The following is a 23,490-nucleotide window of genomic DNA, read 5'->3' on the forward strand; positions in this document are numbered from 1 at the left end:
ACAAATGAACACCTTTCTTGAGAATGAAACACTTACACCCGAACACCCGGAAGTACTTGAGGTTGGGCTTGTTACCGGTAAGTATTTCATAAGGAGTCTTCTTCAAGCCTTTGCGGAGATAGAGCCGATTGGATGCATGGCATGTTGTGTTGATGGCTTCAGCCAAAAATTGTATGGAGACTTGAACTCTGCCATCATGGTCCTTGCTGCATCCATCAACGTCCGGTTCTTCCTCTCCGTGACACCATTTTGTTGAGGGGTATATGGTGAAGAATATTGATGCTTGATCCCCTCATCGCTAAGAAACTCATCCAAGGTGTAGTTCTTGAACTCGGTGCCATTGTCACTCCTTATTGTCAAGATCTTTGCATAATGTTGACGTTGAGCTTCATTTGCAAAGTTGATGATGGTTTGTTGAGTCTCACTCTTCCTCTTGAAGAAATATACCCAAGTGTATCTTGAATAATCATCCACAATCACCAAGCAATACTTTCTACCTCCAAGACTATCAAAGGATGGAGTCCCAAAGATATCCATGTGAAGGAGCTCCAAGGGTCTCTTCGAGTAGATGATAGTCGTGGGAGGGTAAGCCTTCTCATGAAGCTTTCCTTTGATACAAGCACTGCAAGCACGATCTTTGGCAAAACTAACATTTGTTAGTCCACGGACATGGTCCCCCTTGAGAAGACTTTGCAAAGATCTCATATTGATGTGGGCTAAACGGCGATGCCAAAGCCATCCCACATCAACTTTAGCCATTAGGCATGTCGCGGTCTTAGTGGGTCGCTCCGAAAAGTTAATCACATAAAGACCATTCTCGACACGCCCAACAAAGGCTACTTTAAGAGTCTTGCTCCACAAGAGGGCCACGATATCAATATCAAAGAAAGTGGCAAAGCCCATGAGTGCAAGTTGACGAACTGAAAATAGATTGTAAGCAAGGGACTCAACAAGCATGACTTTCTCGATCATTAGATCATGAGAAATGACAACCTTGCCAAGAACCAATACCTTAGAAGATGAGGCATCACCCCACTCGACGTTGGTGGGCATAGAAGGGATCTTGTGCACGTCCACCACCAAGTCCTTGCTTCCGGCCATATTATTTGTTGCTCCACTATCGAGCAACCATGATCCCCCATCGGAAGCAAACACCTAAAAGAGATCAATGCTTGGTTTTAGGTACCCATTTTTTAATGGGTCCTTTGATGTTAGTAACAAGGGTCTTAGGAACCCAAATAGACCATTCAATGTACTCATAAGGAGAACCAACAAATTTAGCATAAACATGCCCATCACTAGCACGACACAACACATAAGAAGGGTTAAAGTCTCCGGCTTTGTTGGAAGGGGTGGCATTGCCCTTTTTGACATCACCACCCTTCGCATTGTTCTTCTTCTCCTTAGGAGCACCCTTTCCCTCCTTCACAAAAGTTTTCTTTAGAGGGGGAGGTCGTTTGGTCTTGTCATTCTTCTTCTTGTTCTTGGACTTGGGTGCGAACCCAACTCCCTCCTTGGACACAACTTCCTTTTGATTACTCAAAAGGTCATTGAGGATCTTCTCACCTTGTATGCACGTCACAAGGCCTTTCTCAATTTGCTCCTTCAACTTGGCATTCTCCTCCACAAGATGCACATGCTCACAACACGGGTTAGTGGCATTTGAATTATCAATTAATACCATATGAGGAAAGGTGGCTTTTTCCTTGGTTAGCTTCACTTGGAGTTGATCATGAGACTCCTTGAGGCTAGCATGAGCACCCTTCAAGACCTTGTGGGCCTTGTCGAGTAAATCAAACTCCTCCTTGAGTCTATCATGGTCAACCCCAAGTTTAGCCTTCTCGGAATTTAACACGAGATATAACAAGAGCATGATCAAGATCTTTCTTTAATTTAGCATGGTCATCGTTGTGTGACTCCTCAAGAGCCAAACGATGCCCACGCTCTTCCTCAAGAGCATTAGAGAGATCCGATATCTCATCGGCATAGTCATGACTATGACCTTCCATCTTAGAGATGGTTTCTTCATGAGCCTCGATCATGTCATTGGCTTCACCAAGTTGTTCCAAGAGAGCAACGAAGTGCTTCTTGGATTTTCCCTTGAGATTACTCATAAAAGACTCAAATTCATTCACTTCCTCATTAGACCCCTCACTTTCATCAATGCCATCCGTCAAGGAGGGATTAGTAATGATGGTGGTTTTGATGTTGGGGGTTACCTTGTTGGTGGCTTTAGCCATGAGACACTTGGCGGTGATGTTCTCATTGGGCGAGTCGAAGAGGGACACCCGTGGAGTTGTGGCAATGCCAACGGAGGCCATGGCCATGGCTTCACTATCTTCATCATCATCGTCATCCTCATGGTATTCTTCTTGAACCACCAACCCTCGAGTAGGAGTCTTTTTGGTGAAGTTGTTCTTGTTTGGGAGGACTTGGCTTTGTCTTTTCGGATGAGCTTGCCACCATTGTCTTCCCGCTTCTCGTAAGGGCAATCCACAACAAAGTGGCTCACATTGCCACAATTGTAACATGTTCTCACCTGTTGCTTGCCCTTGAACCCACTTGAGTTGTTCTTGTTGAAGTTGGTCCTTGTGTTCTTCTTGCTCCAAAATTGCCTTGAAGCAAGAGCCATGTGCTCATGATAATCATATTTTGTATCTTTGGGGTTGCTCTCCTCATCTTCCTCTTCTTCCTCTTCTTCCACAATAACCTTGGCCATCAAGGCAAGGTTGGGCTTCTTTGCTCTTTGAGAACACAACACCGCATTGTCGGCGGTCTTGTCCAAGATCCTCATTGCCACAAACTCATCCAACACTTCATTTGAGGTCAAGGAGTGGAAGTCAGGTCTTTGACGAATGACGGAGGACATGGCCTTATGGTAAGGCATCATTGCTTTGAGGAACTTGCGCTTGATCCAATTGTCATCTATGTCCTTGCTCCCATGATCTCGGAGTGAGACCGCGAGTTTGGTTACTCTCCGAAAGAGCTCACGAGGTTCTTCATCTTCTTTCATTGCAAACTCATCAGCTTCATCTTGCACCACTTCATAGTTGGAGCGTTGAATGCTTGTGCTTCCCTTATAGAGGGAAACAACACAATGCCATGCATCTTTGTCCATGGCGAAGGGTCGAAGATGAGGGAGATCTTCGGGTGGAACTGCATCTTGAATGATGAAGAGAGCATTCATTGAATTGATTATCCACGGCTTCTCTAGGGGTGAAGTTGCTTCGGTCATGTGGATGGAAACCTTCTTCAATGATTCTCCAAAGATTAGTATTCATATGATTTAAATGACGCTTGAAGCGATAAACCCAAGAATCAAAGTCCTCATTTTTCACAATCTTAGAAGGAGGGTCGGCATGATTTAAATGAGTAGAGGGAATCGGTCCTCCATAAATTGGAGGTTCCACATGGGCAAAGATGTCGGTGCCATTTCTACCACTAGTAGAAGGACCCTTTTCACTAGTAGCTTCCCCCTTGTCGGAGTTAGCATCCGTCACCTTGTTAGTGGGATCACCCACTTTCATCGGCGCGGTAGATAGTTTAAGTCCTTCTAAGAATTTATTAAACATGCTTTCAACCTCGGTTGTCATGGAGGTTTTCAGTGTGTCCAAAGCCACATTGAATTCCTCACGAGAAACCGCGGTTCCCCCATCAGTCGTAGACGAGCTCAGATTCACACCGGAGTGCTCCTCCCCACTGTCTATGGTGTCAACCATACTCTTCGGACAGCAAAGTCCTTAATAAAGAGACGAGGCTCTGATACCAATTAAAAGGATCGATATAGTTGACTAGAGGGGGGGTGAATAGGAAACTAACAATTTTTAGCTTTTCTTTACCAAATTAAACTTTGCATCAAAGTAGGTTGTCTAGATATGCAACTAGGTGAGCAACCTATATGATGCAACAACAACAAGCACACAAGCAAGCAAGGGATACAACATAAATAAGCTTGCACAAGTAAAGGCACGAGATAACCAAGAGTGGAGCCGATGAAGACGAGGATGTGTTATCGAAGTTCCTTCCTTTTGAGGGGAAGTACGTCTCCGTTGGAGCGGTGTGGAGGCACAATGCTCCCCAAGAAGCCACTAGGGCCACCGTATTCTCCTCATGCCCTCACACAATGCGAGATGCCGTGATTCCACTATTGGTGCCCTTGAAGGCGGCGACCGAACCTTTACAAACAAGGTTGGGGTAATCTCCACAACTTAATTGGAGGCTTCCAATGACACCACGAAGCTTCACCACAATGGACTATGGCTCCGCGGTGACCTCAACTGTCTAGGGTGCTCAAACACCCAAGAGTAACAAGATCCGCTAGGGATTAGTGGGGAGAATCAAATTTCTCTTGGTGGAAGTGTAGATCGGGGCCTTCTCAACCAATCCCGAGCAAATCAACAAGTTTGATTGGCTAGGAAGAGAGATCAGGCGAAAATGAAGCTTGGAACAACAATGGAGCTTGGGGGTGAAAGAAGTAGTCCACTAGAGGAAGAAGACACCCCTTATATAGTTGAGAGACAAATCCAACCGTTATCCACTTAACCAGCCCGCGACCTGCGGTACTACCGCCCCAGACAAGCGGTACTACTGCAAGGGCTCACGGTACTACCGTGGCGGACCGCGGCACTACCGCTGCTACGGTAAGAGCTAGCCCAGGCCTGAACCGCAAAGGCTGAGGGCGGTACTGCCACTGACGCGGTACTACCGCTCCCCCTTGCGGTACTACCGTAAGGCAGGATTGGACTAGCCTGGGAAGGTCGCAGATGAATAAAAATACATCCGTGCCAACTTCCGTTGAAAATCAAACAATGCAAAAATCCGACACGGTACTACCGCACATGACATGCGGTACTACCGCGCAGAGAGCGGATGTAAAAAATTACAGCCGCCCTACTTCCGCTCATGTTGTTGTGCCAGACCAGGACTCACGGTACTACCGCGCGCATGGGGCGGTACTACATCGTAGGGCGCGGATGTAAAAAATTACATCCGCCCCTACAGCCGCACGAGCGGCTGAGTCTGGTCTGAGTCCACGGTACTACAACTCCTTAGGAGCGGTACTACCATGTGCACCTACGGTACTACCGCAAGGGCGTGCGGTACTACCGCGGGGGCCTGCGGTACTACCGCTCCTAAGAGCAGTACTACCGCATGCCTCAAAACAGCAACACTAGGAATCCTTCTCTTTGCATATATATGAAGAAAACGGAGGATGCTCCAAAGCACAAAGGGAAAGGCGGTGCAGAGGGAGTAAACGTGTATGTGATGATTCCACCCGAACCTTTCCAACGTGGACCCCCTCTTAATAGTACGGCTTTCCTACGACTCAAATCCACCGAAAAGAAACGTAGAAAAACACCGTCTTCAATAGTCTTCGAGGGGCACCAAACCGTCTTGTGCCTAGTGACGAAACGTCTGAAATACTCAAGGCACACGATTAGTCCGTAAAAGCATTGTCATCAATCACCAAAACACCTTAGGGATAAATGTGCCCTTACAGCATGCACACTTTGTCGTGAACACTGCTAGTGACATCAGTAGCAGCATTTTAGGACTTCAAACACTGCTAACATGAAGAATACAAATTGGATATGTCACTAGGAATGGTGTACATTACGTGCATACAAATATGTTATGTCACAAAAATAACACCACCACCATGTCACTCTCAAGCCGGAAACTCTCACCCCTCCGAACTATATATATTTCGCCGCTTGATCTCTTGAACGTGTATCATAACTTATGTTTGATGCTTTGAAATTTAACCACAGGTTCAAGTGGTCAGTAATTGACACTGCAATTCTTTCGGCGGTGTTCCATTTTTTTATTAATTCAAAAGGCATTTTTAAATAAATTATGTACTTTCAAGTAGCATATATGAAGGTTTGGATTTATGAATTAAGTTCATGAAACAAAAGCAAATGGACAACAAAAAAAATTGGTAGCATGAGATTGGGAACACACAAAAAAAATACCCTATTGCTCTTGTCAGCCTAAAACAAAATCTGACTAGGAAACTAGGCACTGCTAGTGCACTTGCGAGCAGTGTTTTATGTATATGATCGCTCCTAATATGAGGAGTACTAGCAGCGCTTGCCTTTCTAGAGAACGTTGCTAGTTATACACATATATTAGATTGTTGATGACGCGCGCTGCCGCACCCGTCAATTTTTACGATAGAATAATTGAATTTTACATAAATAAAGTACAAACATATTTAGTTTTAAATTTAGATGGTGCAAACATAGTGGGGAAATATTGCAGCACTCAGCCATACTAAGTTATGCATAAAACTGGAGAAGCAACATTAGGATCGGTGAAGCGATATATGTGACATATCATGCATCAAATTTTGGAGCGTTGCATATCAAAATTAAGTAATAATACCCTAGTATGACGTATGTCATATAAAAGGGTTGAAATATGTGTAGACCTTGTGAAATGAGCCATACAACTTCTAGTTCATAAGCCATAGGTACAAGCATGCCGGCTGGTGATTGCTTTAAGTAAAAATAAGGCACTGTAAGAAATGTAGAAGTAGCCAATAAGCGAAAAAATAATATCATACCAAAATAATCTATGCGGTTAATTCGGCACAACCAATTTAATTTATAGAGTAAAAGACTACAAATTTCATAATTATAGTTGTGCATAATTTTGATGCACAATATTAATTTGTTAGTATAGAGTATTATCATGTTACATCCGTGTGAGCTTCAGGAAAAAAACTCTTAAATGAAGATCCTGCAGGGCTGAAATGCCAGTTATCAAACTGAGTTCCTTGAACCCTGATACTTACTCTGCATAAGATATTCCTTTGGAATGAAGACCTCCACAAACTTAACGCCTCAACCCTTTTGAAGGCAATGAAGACACAGAGCAATTCCACACCTAGATAAGTTGGTTTTGCGAATAAAAAATAAATAAAAACTACAAAAATTGAGAATAACTTTGAGCATCATGATCATAGTTTAGAACATAGGTTGATACAACAGCTACTTATAGACTGGCATGCTCGTCCTCTAACTTTATTGTGGATGAATTCTCATTGACAGTATACTGCCATCAGCGGAAAAAAAATTGTCATCTTCAATCTTGTTGTCCCCATTTTGTCAACTTTCTTTAAAGAAAAAAAAAAGCGACACAGTTCATCTATATATAATAGGACTATAGTACAGACGCAAATAGCATTGCAAGTACATATAATATCATTACACATTAGCCATGTTTGGATTATAGTTTTCCTTCTAAATACCCCCCGTAAAAAGTACACGCCTCCGTCTGTCATTTCATTTCCGGCCGGCCGGAAATTTCTTGTAGGTAACATACACCTGTAAATTAAATATCTTCACATTAAAATACATTGATGCCAAACACGGCCTTATCCTGTATAGCTCCACAATCTGATCACGTAAATGTACGCTACACATTTTTTGCACGAAAATGAGGATAGCTCGTTTCTCCTGATACAACAGATCAAACAAAGTAATTACTGAACGTGTAATAAATCAAGAAAAGCATGAAGAATTAGGGAGGAAGAAGTGCCAGCTTGACATGAACATGGAGTGGGATTAGATGCCTCAACAGATTAATCAAAACTACAACAACGTGCATGTTTCTTGTGGTGACGCTCGCGACCGAAAGGCCATGACGCTTGCATGGTCAGTGAAGCCATGGCACCGCTGGGCAAAGATCCGCGTTCTTGTGAGAGTGTGGACGGAAAGGTAGGCGAAAACCTCAAGCCGATTGCCGCCGCCGCTATTATGCGTGTGGCGCGCACCTCGGAGCGGCGAGATGGAAGGTGAACGGAGAAGGCGTAGTGGAGGTGGAGTAGGGCCGACACAGCGAAAAAGCATGCTGCAGGGAAGGAGGAGGCCGAGATAGTGGCGGATGCTGCAGCACACCTAATTTTGCCAGTAGATCATCACGAGGCCTCGGGACCTGCCAGGGTAGGAAGGGGAATGGGAAGTATATATATGCACCAAAGAGTCATTCGCAAAAAATATAGGCAGCAAAGAGTAACGTACATTCATTGGTCGCAGCCATTAATGGCATCCAGTAACTGATGCTTTACTGCTTGCTTTTCAATCGCCCATGATGCACAACTCGATGCGGCGACCATATGCATCTCCCTGCCTATTAGAGCGTTTCTACTTTCTAGTAGACCCCGTATAACGCCGACCCGCAAAACGCATTTGCAGTTCGCGGAAAAACGGCTTTGCGGGCCGGCGCAGGCGGCCGCAGAGTTAGACCCCGCAAAACGGATCCTTATAAAAGGATATTCGCGGAATATGCTCTTTTACGGGTCGGCTTTGCGGATCTGCTCTTGTGCCACTCCTGCCGGCCCGCAAATCCGAAATTTACAATTCAATTTGACACAAGAAAATACATTTATTTACTTTTTAAACGACATTGAATACATAGGACTTCACCAAATCTTTGCTATAATAGGAAGACCAAAGAAAACAAGAACCAGAATTATGCATTTTAGAACATATCCAACTTCCATAACTGCTCCCACTAGTTGGACCAATATCTTCTCCATGCATTCGTTGTTGATCTGTGGATTCTTGATCTTGCATTCTTCATTCTTCTTCTTTGGTTCTAGAGAAGTAGACGTTGCTTCCAAAAAGTGCATCACTAGACGTAGCGGCATCCACGGCGCGCCGTCCTTCGCGATTCGCATCAGGGTAGCATGCTAGTTAGAGTACAATGGGGCGTTGGCGAGAGCGGACATTGTCGTGGTTCTAAAACTGACAGTAGAAAGGGGTTAGGTATGGAGAGGCAAGATCTCAGCTATGGTGAAGGTGTACACACGGGATTTACGAGTTCAGGCCCTTCTCGGAGGAAGTAACAGCCCTATGTCTCGGTGCCCGGAGGCGGTCGACTGGATTATATGTGTGTGATGTTACAGGGGGTGCGAACCCTTGTCCCAGAGGAGGGGGGTGGCTTATATAGAGTGCGCCGGGACCCCGGCCGTGCTCCATTACAAGGGGCTTAATGTACATAAAGTAGGGGTACTGATAACGCCAGCCTTAAGTGTTATTTATGACCTTAAAGACTACAGAGTGAACACATGACTGTTGCAATGCTGATTGACTCCTGATCTTCGGTGGGTCGAGTGATTCCTTGCATGGTCGAGTGACAATAGGTAGGGGGTCACCCGAGTGATATGACTGGTCGAGTGGATTGCACTCGACATCTTTGACTGGGGGTCTCTTGTTGCCTCTTGGACTTCTTATCTTCCAGGGTAGTGACCTTGGGTAGGACGTATGGGTCAAGCCCATGACCCTACCACAGGTCTGTATCCTCATCAGTAGCCCCCGAATGGAGGTTCGAGTGGAAAGTAGGTTAAAGTTGAACTTGTTCTGAGCTTTGCACCTCGCGAGCGTTTTCTGCAAGATGGAAAACTCACATTGGTACTTCAGCGTCGATTCAGTCGCCTTGATCCATTCAGAAAGTTGCCGACTGAACTTATAGCACCATCTGCCGAGTGTTTTCTTGGAGTGCAAAATCCTTGGCGCGATTGATTGCAGTGTATCCCGGATTTCAAGGGATACGAAATTTCGGGGAAGCACGCGGGACGGGGAGCGCCGAAGTAGGCGGAGCGGATAAACAGTGGTGCCTCGATTTTTGTGCCGCCTTTTTTGCCACGTACGACGCGCGCGACTGTTGCGTGATTTGACAGGATCGCTTAGTCCCACGCGTCAGCCACTCGGAAGCAGCCCTTTATAAGGCGACGGGGCCGAGGCATCTGCACTGTGCACGCCTGTTTCTCTTTCTTCTTCCTCTGCTTCTCCACCGCATCCAGCTCTTCTGCTCTCGACGCTGCCGCTCTGCTGACATGGTGAAGGACAAGACGGCGGCGCTGGAGCGTGTGAAGAAGGCGACGGGGGCGGCGAAAGGCATGAAGCAGAACCGCGGGTCGTCATCGCGCGCGGGGCTGCCGCCAGGCTGGATCCAGGGCGATTGGATCCGGTCTTCGCTCCGGCAAGAAGATCTGGACGAGCTGGCGGAGTCCGGACTGATCGGCAAGGGTGCGGCAAGGCTGCCTGAGGGGGAGATGGAGCCGCAGCCTCGACCGGGTGAGTGTGTACTGCTCGCCACCCATGTTGACCGGGGATTTTCGCTTCCTCCGCACCCCTTCTTCCGGGGCTTCCTGAACTTCTTCGGTGCTCAACTCCACCATTTTTCTCCCAACAACATTACATACCTGGCCGCGTTTGTGTCTATGTGTGAAAACTTTTTGCGGTGTCGACCGCACTGGGGTCTTTTCAAACATATCTTCACCATCCGTTCCCAGTCGGTAAAGAAAGCAAAAACAAGTGACTCGAAGACCCATGTCATCCAGATGTGTGGGGGTTTGGGTATCCAGAAGAGGCATAGGAGTTCTTTCCCTGCTATGACTCTCCCTGAATCGGTTAGAGGCTGGCAGTCGATCTGGTTCTACTGCCAGGACGTCGCAACTCTAGGTCAGTCGACTGGCCTTCCCCACTTCACTTTCGACCGTGTCCAGACTCCTTCTCCACTGAAAGTGACTACTGCTGAGAACGTGGAGACGAAGATGTTGGTTGAGAAAGTGGTCCAACTAATTAATGAGAGTGTCACTGGCCTGGACCTGCTGGAAGTATTCCTCAGTCGACGCATCCAGCCTCTTCAGGCCTGTGACCATCCTATGTGGTTGTACTCCGGATCTGACGACACCGCTCGGGTCCATCCAGAGGAAGTGCCACCCAAGACCGTGGCCATGTGGTTGAAGAGCATCACAGGCAACCAGGACAACCCCAGAGGAGCCAGGCGAGTCATCCCCTTCAGCGACGACAATCAGCCTGACAAGGTATCCTCTTTATTCCGACTGTCTTGCATATATGTTCCGACTGTACTTGATCTCGACTGACTTTTACTCAACTTTTTGTCTTGTAGGTTTTCACTGAGATGTATTCGATGCCCAACGACGAACAAGCTCTGGAGCAGGACCAGGAGGGAGAGGCCAGCGCAGAGGATAGTGGTGAATGGGAGTCTTCGGATGAAGAGGAGGAGGAGGAGAGCGAGGAGTCGGACGACAAGGAAGAAGTCGACTCGCCGCCGCGCTCCGGACGCCGATCCAAGCAGCACCATGACCCGGCGGGCGGGCGCGGGAAGAACGTGGCTCCGAGTACCCACACTCAGAAGCACACTCGGACGTCGACTCTGGAGCCGACAGAGAAGGTCGCTAAGCAGCCCAAGGTTGCTCCCCAAAGGCTCGGAAGACTTTGCCGCGGATCAAGATGGACATTCCTGTTGCGTCGGGGTGAGTATCTTGCTTGTGTTTATATAGGTCGACTGAAGTTTTTGTTCTGACCAACCGGATCATGTATCTTTCTAGCCCCACCTTTGCTGCCACTGACATGGACATCGACAATGCACCAGGAGACGGGGAGACCGATGATGCGGCCACCTCTCGAGCTGGTAAGTCCGTTAGACTAGGCTTCATTTAGTCGAGTGGATCGTCAGTCGGCTGAATTTCCGATATTTCTCTCTTTCTGTAGTTCCCCAAGAGGTCGTCGTGCTCCCTGACGATGAAGAAGAAGAAGCGCCTCTACAGGAGAGGAGGAAGAGGAGTGGGGGCTCAAGCAGAAGGAGGCTTGAAGTTCAAGTCCCTCAGTCGACGTCGGCGCTTGAGGCGGTGGTCGAACGTTCTGGAGATCCGGTCGGACCAACGTCACATTTGCCAACCCGCTGACGACTGATCGTCCGTCGAGGTCGACTGCTCCGACTCCTGCCGCTCCAGTGCAACTCCATGCATCTGACCTAGTAGATGCTTCGACCGCCTTGGAGCCATCACTCTTCGCTGCATATCAAACCCCAGACGACTCACCGAGTGCTGCCAGGGAGGCTCTTCGCTAGGTGAACCTTGTCATGGAGCAGGTGAAGGTGATGCACGAGGCTAGTCAGGTGGCTTACAGCGGCAGCACTGCCCTGCAGACCAATGTTCAGGTCAGTGAACTCCGACTGGACTTTTGAATGCTGTTTTATATCCGATCACCCACTCGGGTGTGCCTTTGTTTAGAGTTTAGGAAATCTTCCACTTCACTCGACTCGTGCTGAGTCTTAGTAATCTGTCTGGACCAATGGGGGCACGCCGAGTGCACCCACTGGGTGTAGTCCCCGAGACCACGGTCGACTGCTGGCAGTCGGCTGAGGTCTTAGAATCTTCTCTTTTTTGACTCACGCTGGGCAGACTGAGGGAGTCCTGGATTAGGGGGTATCCGGACAACCGAACTATATACTTCGTTCGGACTATTGGAGCGTGAAGATACAAGACTCAAGACTCCGTCCCGTGTCCGGATGGGACTCTCCTTTGCGTGGAAGACAAGCTTGGCGATCCGGATATTATGTTTCCTTCCTTGTAACCAACTCCGTGTAAACCCTAGCTCTCTCCAGTGTCTACATAAACCGGAGAGGTTGGTCCTTAGAAGGCCGATCACGATCACAATCATAATCATCATAGGCTAGCTTCTAGGGTTTAGTCTCTACGATCTCGTGGTAGATCTACTCTTGTACTACTCATATCATCAATATCAATCAAGCAGGAAGTAGGGTTTTACCTCCATCGAGAGGGCCTGAACCTGGGTAAACGTTGTGTCCCTTGCTTCCTGTTACCATCAGCCTAAGATGCACAGATCAGGACCCCCTACCCGAGATCCGCCGGTTTTGACACCGGCATTGGTGCTTTCATTGAGAGTTCCTCTGTGTCGCCGCTGCAAGGCTTGATGGCGCCTTCAATCGTCAACAACACGGTCCAGGGTGAGACCTTTTTCCCCGGACAAATTTTTGTGTTCGGCCGCTTTGCACTGCGTGCCAATTCTCTTGGCCAACTGGAGCAGATCGACAGCTATGCCCCTGGCCACCAGGTCAGGTTCGGAAACCTGAACTACACGATTGATATCCGCGGAGACTTGATCTTCAACGGAATCGGCCTGAGCCAGGAGCGCCGGACAATCACGATGAGCACGGCTTAGACCTGGCATCGGACAACGCTCGGGATATCACCCTGCGGTAGCCTCGGACCTAAGTCCGGAGCAGACTGCGTTGCCCAAGGACGGGTGGATGGACCCGCCCCGCAGGCCGCACACTCATCGGCGGTAGAGCCGAACACATAACTTACCTCCAAGGAAGCCTGTGACACCGGACCCCCGGACTCGTATCCGGCTTTAGGTTCCAGACCGCGCTCTCCCAAGCCAGCCGAGCCTGGTTGGGCTCCGGTAATGGAGTTTACCACTGCAGATATCTTCCAGCACTCGCCCTTTGGTGACATGCTGAACTTGTTAAAGTCTCTCTCTTTGGCAGGAGACTCTCGGCCGAACTATGTCCGGCTCGAGTGGGAAGTAGGCGACGAAGGAATTCGTTGCCCACCCACCACCCACTTCATTGCCACGGTCGATGAATTAACCGACGTGCTTGACTTTGACTCCGAAGACATCGACGGTACAGACGATGATGCAGGAGAAGAACAGGAACCACCGCTCACAGGGCGGTGGACAGCCACCCTGTCGTACGATATATACATGGTGGACACGCCTAAGGAGGACGACGGCGACAATCTGGAAGATAAAACCCCCGGGCAAAAATCAAAGCGACGGCGCAGACGCCGCTCCAAGTCCAGCAACAGTAAAAATAGCGACAAGAGCGCCAGAAAGATCGACACCCCAGTCAACTCTGAAGGCAACAACGACCATACGGACCCATCGAGGGAGCAGGACGAGCCAGGTCACGCCGAACACAGTTCGGAGAAGACGCTCGATCACAATGATCCCGAGGGAAGAGTTCATCAAACTACCCCAGGACAACAACACAGTCCGGATGACGATGCATGCATCATCCCGGAAACACGCGTGGAACGAGATAACCTCCACAGAAGGCTTACGGCCACCGTGAGAAGTCTAAAGAAGCAGAAGCAACGGCTACAGGCCGCACAGGAAACGCTCAATCGCAGATGGAATAAAGTGCTAGACACTGAAGAAAGATACGGCGACGATCGCCATACAAAGAGCTATCCAAAACGCAAGCTACTGCCGGAATTCAACGACGAGGCCGTTCCACCAAAGAACAAAACGACAAGGAGGCTGGACGTACCACTTCATAACCGCAACAGAGAAGCTACCGACACCGCACACGATTTACGTGAGCACCTGGATAAGAAAGCCGGCACGGCTAGGTCCATCTACGGATATAAAGGACACACCCCGGTGCGAGACTATAGTCACCAAAACGATCATACCAATCGAATACCAGTTCGGAATAAACACCGGACACAACAACAGCCGACGGCATGCCACAGCACGTCCAGATACAGAGGGGCTGCTCACCCCCTGTGCTTCACCGAAGAAGTACTGGACCATGAATTTCCACAGGGTTTTAAACCTGTGAACATAGACGCATACGACGGAACAACAGACCCAGGGGTCTGGATCGAGGATTTTATCCTGCATATACACATGGCTCGTGGGGATGACCTCCACGCCATCAAATACCTTCCCCTCAAGTTGAAGGGACCAGCTCGACACTGGTTGAAAAGCCTCCCCGAAAATTCAATTGGGAGTTGGGAGGAACTCGAGGACGCTTTCAGGGCCAATTTTCAAGGGACTTATGTCCGGCCTCCGGATGCGGACGATTTAAGTCATATAATCCAACAGCCCGGAGAGTCCGCCCGCAAGCTTTGGAACAGATTCCTCACTAAGAAGAATCAAATTGTCGATTGTCCGGATGCCGAAGCCTTAGCGGCTTTCAAACACAACATTCGTGATGAGTGGCTTGCCAGACACCTCGGCCAAGAAAAGCCAAGGACAATAGCAGCCTTAACAAGCCTTATGACCCGCTTTTGCATGGGTGAAGATAGCTGGTTGGCCCATAAAAGCACCAGCGACCCAAGCACATCCGAAATAAGGGATGGCAACGGGAAGCCACGGCGTAATAAAAACAAACGTCAGAACAAGGAAGAGAGCCCGGACAACACAACGGTCAACACCGGGTTCAGGGGCTCTCGACCCAATCAGCAAAAGAAGCCATTTAAAGGCAGTAAAGAGGGACCGTCCGGTCTGAACAGAGTCCTGGACAAACTGTGCCAAATTCATGGCACCCCCGACAAACCTGCGAACCACACGCACAGAGAGTGCTGGGTCTTCAAGCAGGCCGGCAAATTAAATGCCGAACACAAGGGAAGGGAAACACCAAGTGAAGATGAGGATGAACCTCGCCAGCCGAACACTGGGGGACAGAAAAAATTCCCACCAGAGGTTAAAACAGTGACCATGATCCACGTGACTCACACATCCACGAGAAGGCACGAACGCGCGCTCAGAGACGCGTACGCTATAGAGCCCATCGTACCCACACCTAACTACTGGTTGGCTTGTTCGATCACCTTCGATCACACGGACTGCCTGACTAGTATTTGGCGCGGAGGATCAGCGGCCTTGGTGCTTGACCCAATAATCGACAGATACCATCTCACCCACGTCCTCATGGATGGCGACAGTAGTCTCAATTTAGTATATCAGGACACTGTCCGCAGGATGGGGATAGACCCATCCAGAATTAGCCAAAGCAACACCACCTTTGAAGGGGTGATACCAGGCGTTGAAGCCTACGGCAGGGGCTCCGTCGTACTGGAGGTAACATTCGGCTCCCCAGGTAACTCCAGAAGCGAAGAACTACTCTTCACCATCGCACCCTTCCAAAGCAGCTATCACGCATTGCTCGGAAGAGCGGCCTTCGCCCGCTTCAACGTAGTACCACACTATGCCTACCTTACACTCAAGATGCCCGATCCACGTGGCGTCATCACCGTTAACGGAAACACAGAGTGCTCTTCACGCGCAGAGGAATACGCAACGGCTCTAGCGGCCGGACTCTAAGCGGCCTTCGATACCAAAAAGCATGACTAGTCGTTAAGACCACGGACACGGTTAGACGAGTCCAGCAGCCCGGATAAAAATGAGCCAGGGTGCCGTATATGTAATCCCATAGAGGACACCAGGGGCTATAAATATATAATAAAACCCCACCGTTGGCCTGACCTTATTTACAGGCCAATGCCTTACACTTTTACCATCCATCGCATGCTTACATCGTACTCTTTTACACGAGTTTTTCTTTTTTACAGACACAATGCATGCGATACCCTTCCAGGAAACGGCACAATGGAGACAAAGGCGCAGACGTGCAGCAGGGCCCCGCTCAAAGGTTTCTCTTTAGATTAAGCCCCTGTGTAAACCTTTTATATTGCCTCTTGTTGTTCACACATCCCATTGGCACTATACCCACAGAGGATACTGCCGTTATTGGCATTTCGCGACGACAGACCGATGCACATACCTGGAAATACAGGGTTTATAATGAAAGGGCGCTCTTCAGCCCATTTTCTGTTACAAAGTCCGAATACCTTCGGGAGTGTTCGGCGTCACGAGTTTGGCCTTATATGCATCAGCTCCGAATCATGTCTTTGGTCAAATGTTGGGTTTGCCCGGCTCCTGGGTTTGCCGCCTTACGTTCCGTTCTTATCGGCTAAGGCGGCCAAAGGAGAACTACTGTGATTGTGCCCTGGTTATTTCGGATGAGCACCTCAGTAGAGAAAGCCGAAAACTGGCTGTCATGATACAGCGAGAGACTGTTCAACCACTCGAAGACTTACCGGAATCTTTAGGATTCCTCCGCATTAACGAAGGACCGTTTCCCGGTCATGTACACACGCGCCCGTATTCGGATGCACGCAAAAGTACTAGGGGCTACATAGTAGCCCCACCGTCAAACTCCTATGGCTAAGTGAAAGTGTTACAGCTATATAGTCCGGTTGCCTAGTTCGACGTGCGATCACCTCCTTAATGGACCAAGACGTTGGATCAAGTGTGATTATGCATATTTTTCGCGAACACCCCTGCATTGTATGCGTGGGGGCTGAAGCCAACGACTGCTAACTTTCAGAATTACACATATACATAAAAACGGCCGCACAGGAGGCACAAATAATACTTTCGGGCAATAAGTATAAATACAGCCTCATAATCAAAATAACATTGTTTTTACAATGACACGAGTTGTCACTCGAACATGACATTCTTCGAGCACTGAGCCTCTATTAAGCGAGCACCTTCTGTTACCTGCTCCAAGTAGTGCTCGGCCGGATCCTGGCCTCCCGCCGGATTCTGGGTTGCAATGAGGGTGGCCTCCATATCTGTCCAATATGCTTTAACACGGGCAAGTGCCATCCGTGCACCCTCTATACACACCGTCCTCCTCATGGCATCAATTTGAGATACGGCACCGAGGAATTGTTGCACCAAACCAAAATAACTGTCCGGCTTCGGCTCCTTCGGCCAAAGATGGTCTATTACAGACCGCATGGCAAGCCCGGACAGCCTATGAAGTTCCGCCACGGCAGCCATCTTCTCACTCAATGGCAATGGGCGCGCAGGAGCATTGAATTGGGACCAGAATAACTTCTCCACTTCTTTATCACCTTGATCCTCGAAAAACTTGGCGGCATCAGCTGTACTCTTCGCCAAGTCCACATAAGCATCTATAGCACTCCAGCGTCGATCCAGGAGAGCATACTTCGGATCCAAAAACTTCATCCACAGTAAGTAGGAGCCCCCGGCCGCGATTTTTCCGGCCTGTCGAAGCTCCTCCCACACATCCCTGATTTCGGTCGGCATCTCCTTGGCCGCATTAAGTGCCTTGTTCAGGTCAGCCGAATTAACCTGATTCTCCTTTTCAAGGAGCTCATACCGGTCGGCGGCATTTTTCAACTCCACAGTCATTTCGGCTATCTTGTCTTAGCTTCGGTGATGAGCGGCCTGTTTGGCTCTCAACTCTTCGGTCGCCTTTAGGGCAGCCGCATTGCTAGCCCGTGCTTGTTCTTTGGCCTGGGCAAGTTCCGCCCTCAGGGCTTCCAAGGCAGCAGCTCCATCTGTAGTCCAATCATGTCGCATTAATATTATGCCCTTCTCATATTTTCCTATATAACATACTAAGGAAAGCAGAGCACATACCTTGTGATTCGCTCAGCCGCTCGTTCACCAGCGTGATATCGGCATCAATAGATCCGATCTGCCTCCTTAGTTCGGCAACTTCAACGGACTGGTCGGCTGCCGGACCATTAGATACCTGTGCATATGTACAACGCAATCATTACTTACGAAATATGATCCTCCGTTTGCCGCCTAGGGCGGGCAACCAGAGTCTTAGGGGCTACTATGCATATGGAGCACACCTAGCGCGTGCCTCACGGCCAAAAAATCGTGTATTTTTTACAACATACCTCAAAGCCTCTGAGTAGGCTCATAAATGCTTCATTCAAACCGCTTGTGGCGGATGAAATCTTCTTGAGCACCATGCTCATTAATGAGCGGTGCTCCTCCGAGAGCGCAGCTCGCTCCAGAAGGCCCGTCAGTATGTCCGGCCGGACACCAAACTGTGCCGGACCCTTCTCATCGCCCCCCGTGGGAGCCGAACACTCCGGGCTCTGGGCGACTGAAGGATTAGCCTCTGGCTTCGACAGATCCGGACTCCTCCGTGATGACACCTCGGTGTCGCCCACCTCATGAGGCGGAGAGGCTGGTGGGGTCTCACTCTCCATCATCTCCGGAGGAAGATCCCCCGAAGACGAACTCTGTTGAGAAGAGCTGCTAGCCGGACTGCAAAGAATGGATCCTGGTTAGTGTACTCGGAGAAAAGTAGTACCTTCGAATTTACGGGTAGCTTACAGCTCGGTGGAGGGCTGGCCCGTTGGCGGGCATGACGCGGTAAGGACGCCCTTTGGGGCAGGGCCCCCTGGTGACGCTTTCTTCCCCTGCTTGGGCACCTCCGTCTCCAAGTCTTCGGAGGCGGCCCTCTTCTTCCCGCGCGGGGAGGAGGCTTTAGACTCCCCTTCCCGACTATCCTCCTTAGGGGAGGTAGCACTTCCCCCGGTTTGGATGCGCAGTGTGTGAAGTTCGGTTTCTCTGTTCTTCCCTTCGTCTTTCCTCGAGGGCATTTTGTTGAGCACCCGGCCAAGCATCTTGGCAATGGTTGGACTAGGCGAGCCTTCGGGAAGTGGCGCCGGACACCTGATTCTCTCCGCCTTGCTGAACCATTCCTGGCCACGGAGGGTTTCCAGAATAATGACTATGACAAATATAAACAAAGTGTCAGATTTCAAGGTTACTTACTTGGGTATCTAGGCGATTGCAACTTAGGCCCGCATCCTCGATGGTGTCCGGACACTTTACTTGTGGTCCGAAGAATAATTTACACATCCTGTTCGAGCTTCAGGCCGAAGAAGTGCTTAATAGTCCGCGGACCCTCTGGATTGAACTCTCACATCTGGAGAGGCCGGTGTTTGCACGGCAACATCCGTCGGATTAGCATTACTTGAATTATGCTGACAAGGTTAATGTCCTTCTCAAGAAGCTCCCTGATACGGCTCTGCAATATTGGAACATCGCTAGCGGGCCCCCAATTCCATCCTACATCGGTCCATGACGCCAATTGTGACGGAGGGCCCGAGCGCAACTCGGGGGCGGCCACCCACTTTGTGCCTCGGGGAGCCGTGACGTAAAACCACCTCCGCTACCATAAATCGGATACCTCAGGTAAAGAACCCTATGGCCATGGGGCATCGGCGTTCCTGCTTAGTATAGCACCTCCGCACTCCGCATGTCGCCCCTCGATCATCTTCGGCTTCACATTGAAGGTCTTGAGCCATAAGCCGAAGTGTGGAGTGACGTGGAGAAAAGCCTCGCACACAATGATGAACGACGAGATATGGAGGATAGCGTCCGGGGCTAGATCGTGAAAATCTAACCCGTAATAGAACATGAGCCCCCTCACAAAAGGATCAAGGGTGAGGCCCAAGCCGTGGAGGAAGTGAGGGACAAATACGATGCTCTCATTAGGCTCGGGAGTTGGGATGACCTGCCCTGGAGCTGGAAGCCTGTGCTGGATGTCCGCAGTCAGATATCCGACCTCCCTAAGCCTCGCAATGTCCTCCTCTTTGATCGAGGAGGCCACCCACCGGCCCTGAGAGTTGGGTCCGGACATATTGGAGGATCTGGGGTGTTTGAGTTTGGGTCTCGGGTGTTAGAACTCGAGATGCGAAAGGGCACACAGGTTGTGGAAAAGAGGTATAGGCCTCGGCCCCTTTATAAGGGGGGTGAATATCAAGAGTCCTTAGCGTGACCGCCTGAGACTTATCTAAGAACACACGGAGTCATACCAACGGTCGTCATGGGGTTGCACACGCCCATATTGATGGAAGATCCCCTAATAAGAGGGACACGCTCTCTGCTTTGGTAGGGCATGCCAATAAAACCGCCTCGCAACGCGAGTCGGGGTGGGCCAAGAAACACCGGTTCGTGTTGGGCCGGGCCATGATGCAAGGGCACGACGAACGAAGATGGACAGCAAATCAGATTTATGCTATGTTCCCTACGATGGTATGTGAGGATCATCTCGCAGATCCGGACACGGTCTAAGTGTTCGATAATTACTTTGGAGTATTCGGAGATGGAACCCGCCTTGCAATGCTGAAGACAAGACTGCGCGCCAGACTCATCGTCATTGAAGCCTGGTTCAGGGGCTACTGAGGGAGTCCTGGATTAGGGGGTATCCGGACAGCCGGACTATATACTTCATCCGGACTATTGGAGCGTGAAGATACAAGACTCAAGACTCCATCCCATGTCCAGATGGGACTCTCCTTTGCGTGGAAGACAAGCTTGGCGAGCCGGATATTATGTTTCCTTCCTTGTAACAAACTCCGTGTAAATCCTAGCCCTCTCTGCTGTCTATATAAACCGGAGAGGTTGGTCCTTAGAAGGCCGATCATGATCACAATCATAATCATCATAGGCTAGCTTCTAGGGTTTAGCCTCTACGATCTCGCGGTAGACCTACTCTTGTACTACTCATATCATCAATATCAATCAAGCAGGAAGTAGGGTTTTTACCTCCATCGAGAGGGCCCGGACTTGGGTAAACGTTGTGTCCCTTGCTTCTTGTTACCATCAGCCTAAGACGCACAGATCAGGACCCCCTACCCGAGATCCGCCGGTTTTGACACCGACACAGACCCTGCTGAGTTTTGATCTGAACCAGTGGGGGCACACTAAGTGCACCCACTAGGTGTAGTCCCCGAGACTACTATTGAATATTTGATTCGACAGTAGTCTTAGAGTAACTTTTCACTGTCATTGTCTCTTATTTCTGTCGACTAACATATCTTTCTCGCTGACTGCAGAGGTCTTATGATCTTGGAGCTCGACTTTCCGAGTTAAAGAAGAAGCATATCAGCGTTGAACTTGATCTTGAACTCGCAAAGAAGAACCTCAAGACAGCTCAACAAGAGACAGCCATCATGGGAGGTAACCATTCGACTCTTGCCTACTTAGTAGCTCGTGTCTTTCACTACTTTCTCTTTCAGTCTCTTTGAACCGAGTGACTTCACACAAGTTGATGTGCATACTGAAAACCGTCAACTTCAGGCTCGTCTGAAGAGTGTTGTTTCTTTAGAGAGAATGAAGGAAGCTTTGGAGAAGAAGGACCTAGACCTTGCTACTGCTCAAAAGGAAGCACGTGAGAAGACAACGCTTGTGGACCAGAAGCTGGCTTCAGTCGGCAAGTTGGAAGAGGAGAACGCAAAGTTGAAGACCGCCATCTCGGAAGCCAATCGAGAAGTCAAGCAACTGAAGAAGGACAAGGAGAACCTGACCACTGAAGTTGGAGGCCTCAGAGCCAAGATAGGCAAGCTAGAGTCCTATTTGGGACAACTTGCCACGAAGCTAGTTCTGAAGCTTGAAGGTACAATCACTCGACTGGTTAATTATCGTCGATCGAAGTATGTTGTAATATTGTCGACTCATTATTTTTCACGATGAAACAGAACTTTGCCAGGATTTTGAAGCTGAAATCGGGTGGGTCGAGACAGGTCTCGATCCCATCAATTGTCCTGTGAAAGATGACGTTGCGATGAACTTGCTGCGATTGGAATCACGCTTGGACGGTGCTGTTGCCTATGTGGCTCGACTGAAGGCTGCGATGACCCGAGTGGACGCCGAACTTTGGCCTCAGGCGGAACTTTCGCAAGACCTCGAGTCGCTGATGACTCGACTCAATCAAATTCCTGGCCGAGTGCAAGAGTGGAAGAAGTCATCTGCTCGCTGTGGCACTGACGTTGCCCTGTCATTGGTTCACGTGCACTGCAAGGAGGCTAGAGAAGACAAGTTGGCGGCCCTCAAGGTTGTGAATACTAAGTTGGCGGCCCTCAAGGTTGTGAATACTAAGAAGCACTCCTTCCATTCCTTCATGGACACCTTCCCTGAGGCAGCCACTCGTATTGCTGACAGCATCGACCTTGACAGCTTCTGCGATCCAGCCAGCCCTTCTCCTGCCGAGTGACTGAAAAAAACATTATGCTTCGCCCTCATTTGCCTCGGAATGCCGAGTGATTTTGTAATCGTTGAAACTCCTTCGAGCCTGATGCCCAAGTACTTTAATCTGTGGTTAGAAACCTTAGGACTTATCTTTGAATATGTTGTGTTTATCTTCGAGTGAAATTCGTTCTTCTCTCAGATTGGTTTTTGTACTTTTGATGCAGCTTCTGAGGAAGAATCCACAGTCGACCTGTTGGACGAACCTTGAGCAGCATTGATCAGCTCATCAGCAAGGCACTCAGCAATGGTCTTGACGTTCCTGACAGCAGTTTGCCTTGACGCCAGCCGTTGGATGAGCCTTTGACAATGCGCACAATCTCATCCTTCTTCTTGATGGTGCAGCCCCGGAGGGGGGGGTCATGGTCGACCCGCACCACTTGGCAGGATTAATCAGCTCATGAAAGCAGCTCATCTTGGTAGCATTGATGAGCTCATCAGTGAGGCATTCAGCAATGGTCTTGACGTTCCTGAAAGCATCTCGCCTTGGCGTCGGCTGTCGTATGAGCCTTTGACAGCGCGCACAATCTCATCCTTCTTCTTGACGGTACAGCCCCAGGGGGAGGGGTCATGGTTGACCCGTATCTTTCGGTCGGATTTTTCGAACTTAGGCGAGTACTGGACTGCAACTAAGCCCCTGAGTGAGAGGATTGCTCGCCACTCGATAGGATTTTTTATACTTAGGCGAGTACTAGACTGCAGCTAAGCCCCCGAGTGAGAGGATTGCTCGCCACTCGGTAGGATTTTTTATACTTAGGCGAGTACTGGACTGCAGCTAAGCCCCCGAGTGAGAGGATTGCTCGCCACTCGGTAGGATTTTTTATACTTAGGCGAGTACTGGACTGCAGCTATGCCCCCAAGTGAGAGGATTGCTCGCCACTTGGTAGGATTTTTTATACTTAGACGAGTACTAGACTGCAGCTAAGCCCCCGAGTGAGAGGATTGCTCGCCACTCGGTAGGATGTTTTATACTTAGGCGAGTACTGAACTGCGGCTAAGCCCCCGAGTGAGAGGATTGCTTGCCACTCGGTAGGATTTTTTATAC

The sequence above is a fragment of the Triticum aestivum genome, chromosome 2B (genome assembly GCF_018294505.1).
Source record: "Triticum aestivum cultivar Chinese Spring chromosome 2B, IWGSC CS RefSeq v2.1, whole genome shotgun sequence".
In the NCBI taxonomy this organism is placed as follows: domain Eukaryota; kingdom Viridiplantae; phylum Streptophyta; class Magnoliopsida; order Poales; family Poaceae; genus Triticum; species Triticum aestivum.